Genomic DNA, 12,802 nt, shown 5'->3' on the forward strand with positions numbered 1-12,802 from the left:
AATCTAGAAATCATAAAGTATTGTTTGTTTAAATACATTTGTAACAAAAAAACTATTACATTTAAAAGCGTTGTCTTTTTTTTGTAAGGAATAAAACTTATTTATAATGATAGTGTATCATAAGTCGTTTTCGGCTGATATTCTGTTTTACCAAACCTTGGGTTCTTGTGATTTTGTTTATAGTATATAAACGCCCTAAAGCGTACACAACAGCACAAATAACAATAAAAAGGATTTTTTAAGTATCTATAAGTAAACTGAATTATATGAATTTATTTTGATTGAACTATAACATTATGAAATATATATAATTATACAGTTTAAACCGATGCTTCCACAATTCTAAATTTCAAGAATTATGCGGTTATATAGTTATTAGCAACAGTGACTGCAAAAATAGACTTTTCAATGAAAAAAAGTAATGTGTGATATAAACTAATACAGTTTTAAAATTAAAACATGTAAAAGGTCACAATAGTTAGGATGTTACAACAACGATTGCGTGGAAATACAATCCCAATAAACAGCACTGACCGATATAAGCTAGTTTAATATTCCAAACTTGACAACCTGAGAGTATTTACAACAGAGGCTGCGTACATGTATTTAAACATTCTACACAAATTGCAGCTTGAAAATGATCAATCAAATATTACAATTTAAAAGGGACAAAGCAATAGAGGCTGTAGTATCGAGTAATGTAATTCAATGAAAAGGACTGAGCCAATTTGAACTACACCTTTTTTTATCACATTTTTAGTTTTCTTATCCAACATATTTTCTGAATGAGTCGCACAAACAGTGCTGTGATATTCATGTACGATCATAACGGTCAGTTGATTGAGATTTTCCTTAACGTGACCAGGACCAAGACAAACAGACAAACAATGGTACACATGACACAACATAGTAAACTAAAGAATAAGCACCACGAACCCCTTAAAAATAGTTATACACCTCTTAAAAAATAAGGTATCTTTGATGACTTTAAGATTTGTAGAACTTATTCACGTATGACCCTAGATGTTTAGAAAATATGTTAATTAAAAGGGTAAAGGTAAATAAAACTAATTCGATTATAAGTGTCTAGAAAGTGTGAAATAAAGCTGACAAAAAGTAAGTGTTTTCATAATTATATGCAGACGCTTACATGTTTTTCAAGAAAAAGTTTTATTTAAAATATGGATTATTTTTGGCAACAAATAAAGGATGAATCTATTGCACAGTATTAATTGTAGGTCAGAAACTGCCTGAATGCCTTCGATCATGTACATGTAAGTTTTATTTCAATTGTGAAAGATAAGAACACGGATGCAAAATTCTGCATTTGAGTTCATACTATAAAGTATTTCGTAAGTCAATATTCAAAATATTTAAGCATAGAATATCTTAAGTAATGTTGATATTACCAGTTTTGGTGAAACTAGTAACATAAAAACAAAGTGAAAGCAGACTGTTACAGTTTGTAAACATATAGTCATCTATTAATGTTATTACAAGTGCAGTCCGATGAATGTACTTCACAACCACACACACACGCACACACACAGACAGATGCATTACCAAATGAATGTTACAAGTTGTTCTAATATTGTGTGGTTACTTAGTTATTGTCAACGGCAGGGGGAACAAAATCATGCTTGCGTCGCCACAAACTACATACGTGTGTCCACAATCTCAAACATGTAATCAAGTAGTTGTTTTATTAACTGTTTGTCATATTTGGTTTGTGTATTGTTTTGTTCTAGTTTTTGACGTTGTTTTTTTCTTTTCTTTTGTCTGGTTCAGCAATTTATCATGACGGGAACTTTAAAAGTAAGGTTTTCGGAATTTTGTGTCCTTCATGCTCTCCAACTTAGTACTTTATCATTTGTTTATTTTGCCATTTTAACTTTGATGATCGAGTGTTACTTGTGTAGACAATACGCATGTATTGCGTATAAGATATGCTGGTATATGGTATAACATGTAACACCTAATCGGAGAGATTGTGATCGATATTCATATGGTTAAAACAAAATCTTTAATTAGTTAAATTGAATTCTGCAGCAGACTTGTCAGTGCTGCTAGTAGTACTTTTTTTTTATATATCTTTGTCATTTTACGTAGTTTCTTTTGTTACCTTACCTGACGTCGGACTCAAAACTTTTTTACTGAGTTTTACATTGAATATTGCTGGGTGTTTGTTTATTCTACATTTTCTAAAGTTATAGTGGAGGGTTGAGATCTCAGAAATGTAACAATCTGCTTTTTTGCGCCTTTCTAAAGAAAGGATTCACTTGGCTTTGTTAGTCTTGTATGTTTTCAAAATTCACTCATAAATTTAGGAGTTTAGTGTGACGTCCATTTCACTAAACTAGTACACATCGTTTTTAGGGTCCAGCTGAAGCCCGCCACCGGGTGAGGGGTTATCAATGATTATCTTCCTGTTTGTTAGACTCATATGTGGCCTTCGTCAGTTTTCTGTCCTTTGGTTCGGTTTTTGTCTCTGACACCTTCTGCAATTTTTTTTCGCAATTTGATGATAAGTGAATTTGCAATCAATGGTTCGATATCACTGATTGTGAACGTGTCTCCCCAATAGTATCACTGGATTAGTAGTTAGCTCTTTTGTGTTGCTACGAATAATATTTGATCTACTATTTAAAAAATATAATCGGTCATTATCTACTCATTTATCTTTAAAGTTTGCGAAATATTAAGAATATTCTGCTCCCAATGTATAACTTTAGTAGACCTTCCGGAATTGTAGGTTATCAGTGTTCACGTAATTTTTATCTATTATGCATTTTTGAACTTTTCTTTCCAATAATCACTGATTGGCCTTTTTTAGTCGCAACGCGGGTCTCCATAGTGTATCACATTTTAGTGCATGTATCTATAATTAGTGTATTTGTACGTGAGGTCAGAATGTGTTTTCTCGCAAATTTAACTCATATGGTAAATAACATGATCATGATGATAGTGCAAAGATAATTAAACAACATGGATTTTCCGGAGCATCTGAAATAACCTCATTGTTATTGTTATTTTCGGGGTGGGGGATAGTTTTGCAAGTGTAATGATTTCCGTTTATTTGAGGAATCACCATAGATAAAATATATATGCAACCTCAAGGCTTCGTGGCCTTGAAAAATATTTACTGATGATTATAAACTACCGCTTTAAACGCAAAAACACAAGTGATTTCTTCAGGAAACTAGTTTCTAAACTAGATTTTGTACAATTACCAACTTTGTCAAAATATAATGCAAAGCAACGAAAAATACCATGTATAGACAATTTACTTAACTATTGTAACACGACGTAAAACATGTACGTTTTGGCTTACCCCAGATAGTTTTTTACGATGGCTGTAATTTTCACCAATATGCTTGGTCTGTATGCCAATGTATGCATGTTTGTAGTAGGTTTTTTTCAGTGATAAGGATTATAGCACAGTTTTAATCCACCATTTTCTACATGAGAAAATGCCTGCACCAAATCAGTAAAATGACAGTTGTTATCCATTCGTTTGAGATTTTGATTTTGCAATTTGATTTGCATAACCATTGTACTTGTCATTACGTTTACAAATTTGTGCTTAATATGTCAATATCGAAGACAAAAAATTAAAACAACACGTTGAATAGTTTCACGAGTCCAAAGTTCTTTTGTTGATGTACCTCACAAAACTATATGTTGGAATTGTATTTTGATTAACATTCTGCAAATTATGGTTCATATTTGTAAAGCACAGACAACACAAACATTTAATCATTCATTTTACTTTAAAATAAGCGTCTTTCTTAGAATTATTTATTTTTTTTTGTGTTCCTATTTCATTGATTTTATATGCTCTTGCTATTTTCGCATTAACATTTTTTTTCTTTTTCAGATGGTTAAATAAGCCAAAGTAAGATCAGCAGATCTACAAATATATATTGAAATGAATCTTACTATATTGCCTCACATATGTTAAAGTATCATGAGTATTACAAATAAAATTAACTAATTCAAATCTATTAACTTATATGCTTGCTTTAAGTCAATAATCTTGGTGTACATAACTATATTCGAACAGTTTTAATGCTTTTACGCATTGATGATTTTAGAACAGAATTTACACCGAGTGTCAATCTCTAGTTAATAAGCATGTCTAATGTGAAATTTGAAAACTGCTACAGTTTGTAAAAAAACCCATTACACTCCAATAGTCCAAATGACCTTAAAATGGCAACATGTATTTCCAGTGCGTGTACCGAAAAACAAAACAGATACAACAAAAGCACATGTAAAGGTAAAAACAATACACAATTCTACCGGATCGTTTTATGATTTCCACAAACAAATTATTAACTACCTTAACACACACAAATGGAAAAGTAACTGCATTTATGATTAGAAGGTACACACAGATGTCAGAATACAATTAATTAAAATGTGTATTGCCAAATACAAGAAAATGTTTTGAAGTGTCAACGTATACTGTGCGTAACATGTCAATACAAGTGGTATATAAACATGATAAACGAAAGTTAAGATTCAAACACCTCGAACATCCAAGTATCAGTATTAATGAATACGTTTAAGGGGTCATACACCGTAATAACCTCAATACCAGTATTAGATAAACATTATTTGAGTGTTATAATCGTCGAAAAAACTCTAGAACTATTTAAACGGTTAAAACCCCAGTATTATGCTGACAAACTTTAAAAACGAAACACATTTTGTTGATTTGAATAAACAATCAAGGTTGATCTTTAAATTAATGCTATGCATGCTTCCCATACTTCTTCACTATTCTTTCTCTTTAGTAAAAAAGCAAATCAATAGTTGTGACTTACTTGATAATACCGGATTGTTGAGGTCTCGTGAATTTCTTACACTAAAATTTAAAACACAAAGTTACATTTATACATGATTTCAACCCATACGAATATTGCAGATAGGAAAATGTGAACGTGATTTTTTCAGACAAGTTGCCGTCAAACACTCGTCTTACTGTTTTTCCAACAACGATACAGGTTGAAGGGATTTGATGATGACTTGATTGATTGATTGCTCTTTGGTGTTTTAATGTATCTTATAATCACCGCTTCAGGATATTTTGTGGCGGTCGGTTTAATTGGTGAATGATGCTGGAGTGCACCTTCGATAAGAACACTGACAATCTTAGTACATTAAGATTGGAGTCGAGCGCACCCGTACGAGCGGGTTCGAACTCGCAACCTCAGTATTTACTAGCTAGTGATTAGAGTAGTAACTACTTAGACCACTCGGCAACCATGGCTCCGTTTAGTTGATGACCAACATTGATCAGATTTCTATGTAGTGATGACGCCAAGTAAGTTTAGATTTCACCACTGTAACAAGTAAGTTATGATATTGCTCCACTCGAGACAGTTAAATTTGAAACTGCTGAGAGTGTAGACGAAAATATTTATTGTGACGGTTGTGTTGTGACGGAATGACTAAGACATGTTTAGTTAGCCTATGTGTAGCCCACGTATTTTTAGAGGCATTTTAAATGACAATTTAGCACAAGCATTTAAAACGAAATGTATTTCATTTACTAGTATGACAATCAGTGATGCCTTTTTATCTTTCGAAAGAAATTCTCAAAAAGATAAATGTTACATAAAGGAGACAGGAAACCGATTAGTCAAGTAACTTTTTGACTTCCAATGCTTGGTACTATACCGAACGATACTCGAATACTCGAGTACCTGTTGACATCCTTAGAAAATGAACAAAAAGGAGAATGAAGTCTAAAGTTCACATGAGGCAAAGATTGTGTCCACACAAAGTACAAATGATAGATAATGTCCTAACCTTTCTTATTCCAAAAGTCCAAAGTGGGTTTATTCGCAAATCCCCCGTAACAAAATCCAAAGGCTTGGAATTTGCCCTTAACCCTAGCATCCTTACGTTAGTCCATTAAAAACTCCAAACGTTTGTTTTTTTATGATTACTAGGCATAAATGATTGGCATGGGCTGAAGGTTCCACGGAGCAAAAATTCCCTCCCAACGTTAGTTTGTAAAACATTCCCTACAACTCTTTTGTTTTAAGTGGGAACAAATATAAGCAATGGCATAATGTTGACCGATCTAAATGTTTACGAAGGTAAGTTCACCGAACGCCTTAACGGAAGTCCGAAATTGGGATAGCGATGACACTCACCTCTCCCTATCTTTTTTTTGTCATAAAAAATTAACCGATAAAGAGTTTCTCCACACTTGGTACAAATAGTTGGAAATGCCCCGAGGTTGTATGGACCAAAAAGTCAAGGTGATATAATTTGCAGAATACAAGCAGAAGATTACATTGAGGATACGAGGCCAAGGTAAGTAAAATTATAAAACACATATAACTGAGGTCAAAACTTTAGGTATTCTGACCCTAACCCCTCCCAGCTTTAATTCGTAAAGAATTCCAATTGGCAAACATGTTATTCATGCTAGGTATAAATGATAAGCAGTGACAAGAGGCTGCATGAACAAGACGCTCTAGAAAAATACACTTCTGTAGAACGCCAGCCCAAATTTTGAAAATGGCGACCTGACCTTTTTACATTTTGAATGCATAAAAAAACATTCAGCTTAGCTTTTATCTACAACAGGTACTCATGATAGGCAATGATCAATAATAACCAAAACCAAACAGCACAAATCATGGGTATGGGTGTACATATAGCACGCGTACCACATCTGTTTATATCTACTTACATGTAGAACTACCGTGACGTAACGCATTTTGTCGGTCTTGTCTCCGAAGTGCTTTTCGAACTTGAGTTTAATGTTAAACTCACACAACCAAAAACTATATACGATTTAATCAATAACAGATGAGTTAACCGTACATGTGAATATGTATCATGTGTATGAAAAAATGCTAGTAAAAAGTTGACCAATTCATCTAAGGTCAACATCAACTAAATGATTTCAAAACCTGAAAAGATTTATTGATTGATTGATTTGTAATGAGATGATCCACGACAAATATTTCTATCATATTCGGAACGGTAACAACTTACTTCTTATGGAAAGAGCAAGGCCCTGTATTGGTTGGATGGGTTCTTTAAAAAGCAGGCATCTGATTAACAGTCAAAACCTCCCAGAATCTCAATGCGCTGTCAAACGAAAGTCCCACTATGGTAAGCATTTAAACAGGGTTGATCATATGCATCTTAAGATCACTCAACCTTTTTAGGTAAATATTATTTTGGCAATGTATTATTCATAATTTGCTGTTGATGAGTCATTGGTTGTGTCAATCCATTTTGTATTTTTTTTAATTTTTTAATATTTTTTTTTTTTTGGGGGGGGGGGGAAGAGGGACATCAACTAAAATGTGTATTATTTGTAAGTACATGTAAGAGATTCGATTAAGTTGTTATCAACAGAACAGCTAATAACGGTACAAAACGATTCGAAACTTTGGTACACATGTCATAATTAAATGCCGGTATGTAATTGTCTAATTCATTACGCTATTTACAAATAATCTCACCAACAATTGTCACATTGACTCATATTTTAGTGAGGACCCCTTATGAGCGTACCCGTTAGCATGTTTAAATAGTAAACATAAAAGCCAAAGTAACAGAAAGAGTTGTAAACAAAAAAAACTATGACGGTATTTTTACGAAAAGTCGATAACACATTAATTATTTACAGACGGACATCAGGAGAGACAAGCGGACGAATCGCTTAATATTGCTGAAGTTGAGGCAAGTGGTTATTAGATGCACACATGATTAAATTGTATAATACAAAGGCTTTTGCCTTACAACGCAAACAAAGGAAGACATTAAAAGATCAATATGACTGGTGTGGCGCTTATGCGCTTCCTTAAAACTGTGTTCCTGTTGAAGATAAAAAAGAAAAATATTTACTCTTTACAAAATCTGAAAGACTTTTTGTCATTGATAGTATACTAAGTTGTCGATGAATTTAAGCTCTCTTTCACAATTTGAGTTATGCCGCTTTTCCTTGCAAAATATTACAATGACATTTTGGCTTTCAAAATAAGTGCCAAACACAGAATTTAAATAACATCAGTAGATATTATAGTATAGCGTATCATTTTGAAAGTTAAAAAAATGATCAACAAAAGTCAATAGTATCTTTACGAATCAAAAATAAATATGGATTGAAATATGTGTTGATGAATGTTTGATGCGTTTTTCTACCTCCGAAAGGTGACTGTAGAAAACGGTCACTTTGTTCTCCTCCTTTCAATCGATAGTTTAACTCTCACTGAAGATGTGCGTCATTCTGGCTTTGTGTGATGTACAAGTACACAGCAACAACGGTCAGGGTTGGGACGTTTGAAGATCCTGTGAAGAAAGAGTCATAATTTCTTAAAGTTTAGAAACTTGCATAAGATTCTAAAATTTTGAAAATAAAATTAAAAAAAATAACTTTCTTGATAAAGGAAATCTAATGACTAAAAACATGTTATTGTTATGCATTTACTTTTCTACATTTGCTATAGCTATAGGGGGAGGGTTGAGATCTTATAAACATGTTTAACCCCGCCGCATTTTTGCGCCTGTCCCAAGTCAAGAGCCTTTGGCCTTTGTTAGTCTTGTATTTTTTTAATTTTAGTTTCTTGTGTACAATTCGGAAATTAGTATGGCGTTCATTATCACTGAACTAGTATATATTTGTTTACGGGCCAGCTGAAGGACGCCTTCGGGTGCGGGAATGTCTCGCTACATTGAAGACCTGTTAGTGACCTTCTGCTGTTGTTTTTTTTCTATGGTCGGGTTGTTGTCTCTTTGACACATTCACCATTTCCATTCTCAATTTTATTAATTTTCTGCGATTTTAAGATTTTTTAGGCCCAGTTAGCCTTTGATTACTTGGGCTAACAAAACAACACATTTGTTAATGTTAAAGTTTGTTTTTTTTTATATTTCAGAACATTACTGCCATATTCTGTCAAATTTGGAAATCATCTTTGTATAAAATGTAAAGGTGTGTTTTTTTCAGCGTAACTTATTAAATTTTAATGAGACTTGCCATTATTATAACTTTCTTTGTTGAAGTAATAATGAAGAATTTCTAAACCTCAGATTCTAGTCTCATACCGATGCATGCAGAATAATGTAAATAATTTAATATTATAAACCATTTCTTTGTTTAATGGTGCATTCAAACATTAATCATTTGTAACACAAACTGAAAGGCGACAAACTAAATTGTTGAATCATTGGTTTGTTGACTAAATTTGGATATTGAAAAAAATGTTTGTTATTACTAAATACATCATTTCATTTGATTTTATTACCTCTACAATAGCATGTTATATCCATAAGAAATACTACTTTCAATGAGAAACAAATACTTAAAGTTTGTAAACAACCTCAACAAATATACACTGCAAATTGGAAAAATTAATGAAAGGAAATCCAAGTAAAGTTTTAATGATCTTCTTTGAAGATTTGTAGAAAACAAAATAAACTAACTTAAGATATGATTTGAACTGCAAAGTCCTGTTTTAGTACCTTGTCTCTTTTTTTTTAAATTTCTTATTTCTTAATATTAAACATAATATTTAATTGTTTTTTTTTCATCAAAAACATTTGATAATTTTTGTGTAGCCGACAGTATGCTTATTTATAAAATTGTTTCACGGTATTTGTTTGACCTTGACGTCACACGTTCAACTGCGTTATAATATTACAGTTGTAGAATATAGAGTATTATTGTTTATGCAATCAAACATACATATAAAACTCTCTATGGGGTATAAACAGCAGGGTTTATACCCCATAGAAAAGATGTGTTTTTCCGCCTCACTTATTAAATGTTAATGAGACTTGTCATCACAACAACTTTTTTTTAAGTAATAATGAAGAATGCCTTGATCTCAGATTCAAGTCTCCTACCAATACATGCAGCATAATGCAAATCATTATATATTATAAACCATCTCTTTATTTAATGGAGCATTCAAACATTTATCATTTTTAATTAAACACAAACTGAAAGGCGACAAACTAAATTGTTAAATTATCGGTTTGTTGACTGAATTTGAATATTGTAAAAATGTTTGGTATTACTAAAGACATAATTTCATTTGATTTTAGTACTTCTAAAATAAAAAGAAATGCTACTCTCAATGAGAAACCAATGGTTACAGTTTGTAAACAACCTCATAAAATTTACACTGCACAATCGGAAAAATAAAGAAAGGAAATCCAATTAAAGTTTTAATGATCTTCTTTGAAGATTTGTAGAAAACACAATTATCTAACTTTAGATATGATTGAATTGCAAAGTCCTGTTTTAGTACCTTGTCTCTTTTTTGTGAATTTTTCATTTCTCAATACTAAACATAACATTCAATATTTTTTCTTCATTAAAGTCATTTGATAATTTTTTTGTAGCAGACAGTATGCTTACTTATAAAATTGTTTCTCGGTATTTGTTTGACATTGAAGTCACACGTTTAACTGCGTTGTAGAATATAGAGCAGCATTGTTTATTCAATCAAACATTCATATAAAACTCTATATGGGGTATAAACAGCATGGTTTATATTCGATAGAAAAGGTGTGTTTTTTCAGTCTCGCTTAATAAATTTTAATAAAACTTGTCATCATAACAACTTTCTTTGAAGTAATATTGAAGAATGTCTTGATCTCAGATTCAGGTCTCCTACCAATACATGCAGCATAATGCAAGTCATTACATATTATAAACAATCTCTTTATTTAATGGTGCAATCAAACATTAATCATTTTTAAGTTAACACAAACTGAAAGGCGACAGACTACATTGTTGAATTATCGGTTTGATGACTTAATTTGAATAGTGAAAAAATGTCTGGTATTACTAAAAAAATCATTTCATTTGATTTTAGTACTCCTAAAATAAAAAGAAATGCTACTCTCAATGAGAAACCAAAGGTTAAATTTGTAAACAACCTCAACAAATTTACACTGAAAATTGGAAACATAAGGAAAGACAATCCAATTAAATATTTAATGATCAAATTTGAAGATTTTTTAGAAAATAATACTAGCTAACTTTAGATATGATTTGAATTACAAAGTCCTGTTTTAGTACCGTGTATCTTATTTGTGAATTTCTCATTTCTCAAAACTAAACATAATATATAAATGTTTTATTTCATTAAAATGAGTTGATATTCTTTTGGTAGCAGACAGTATGCTTACTTATAAAATTGTTTCACGGTATTTGTTTGACCTTGACGTCACATGTTCAACTGCGTAATAATATTACAGTTGTAAAATATAGAGAATCATTATTTATTCAATCAAACATTCATATAAAACTCTCTATGGGGTATAAACAGCATGATTTATACCCGATAGAAAAGGGTGGGTTTTTTCAGCCTCACTTATTAAATTTTAATGAGACTTGTCATCCTTACAACTTTCTTTGGAGTAATAATGAAGAATTTCTTGACATCAGATTTTAGTCTCCTACCGATACATGCAGCATAATGCAAATAATTATATATTATAAACCATCTCTTTATTTAATGGTGCATTCAAACATTAATCATTTTTAAGTAAACACAAACTGAAAGGCAAAAAACTAAATTGTTAAATTATCGGTTTATTGACTTAATTTGAATATTGTAAAAATGTTTGGTATTACTAAAAGAATCATTTCATTTGATTTAAGTACTCCTAAAATAGCATGTTATATCAAAAAGAAATACTGCTCTCAATGAGAAACCAATGGTTACAGTTTGTAAACAACCTCAACAAATTTACACTGCACAATTGGAAAAATGAGAAAAGAAAATCAAATTAAAGTTTTAATAATCTAATTTGAAGATTTTTTAGAAAACAAAATTAGCTAACTTTAGATATGATTTGAATTGTAAAGTCCTGATTTAGTACCTTTTATATTTTTTGTGAATTTCTCATTTCTCAATATTAAACATATTATTCAATTTTTTTTCTTCATTAAAATCATTTGATATTTTTTTTTGTAGCAGACAAGATGTTTACTTATAAAATTGTTTCACGGTATTTGTTTGACCTCGAGGTCACATGTCGTTCAACTGCGTAATACTATAATTACTGTTGTAGAATATAGAATGTCATTGTTTATTCAATCAAACATTCATATAAAACTCTCTATGGGGTATAAACAGCATGGTTTATACCCGATATAAAAGGTGTTTTTTTAAACCTCACTTAATAAATTTTAATGAGACTTGTCATCATAACAACTTTCTTTGAAGTAATAATGAAGAATGTCTTGATCTCAGATTCAAGTCTCCTACCAACACATGCAGCATAATGCAAATCATTATATATTATTAACCATCTCTTTTTTTAATGGTGCATTCAAACATTAATCATTTTTAAGTAAACACAAACTGAAAGGCGACAAACTAAATGGTTGAATTATCTGTTTGATGACTTAATTTGGATACTAAAAAATGTCTGGTTTACCAAATATATCATTTCATTTGTTTTAACTACTTCTGAAATAGCATATTATATCAATAGGAAATGCTACTCTCAATGAGAAACCAATGGTTACAGTTTGTAAACAACCTCAACAAATGTATACTGCACAATTGGAAAAATAAAGAAAGGAAATCCAATTAAAGTTTTAATGATCTTCTTTGGAGATGTTTTAGAAAACAAAATTACCTAACTTCAGATATGATTTGAATTACAAAGTCCTGTTTTAGTATCTTGTATCTTTTTGTGAATTTCTGTTTTCTTAATACTAAACATAATATTCAATCTATTTTTTTTCATTAAAAACATTTGATAATTTTGTTGTAGCAGACAGTATGCTTACTTATAAAATTGT

This window comes from Mytilus edulis, chromosome 14 (assembly GCF_963676685.1).
Source record: "Mytilus edulis chromosome 14, xbMytEdul2.2, whole genome shotgun sequence".
In the NCBI taxonomy this organism is placed as follows: Eukaryota; Metazoa; Mollusca; class Bivalvia; order Mytilida; family Mytilidae; genus Mytilus; species Mytilus edulis.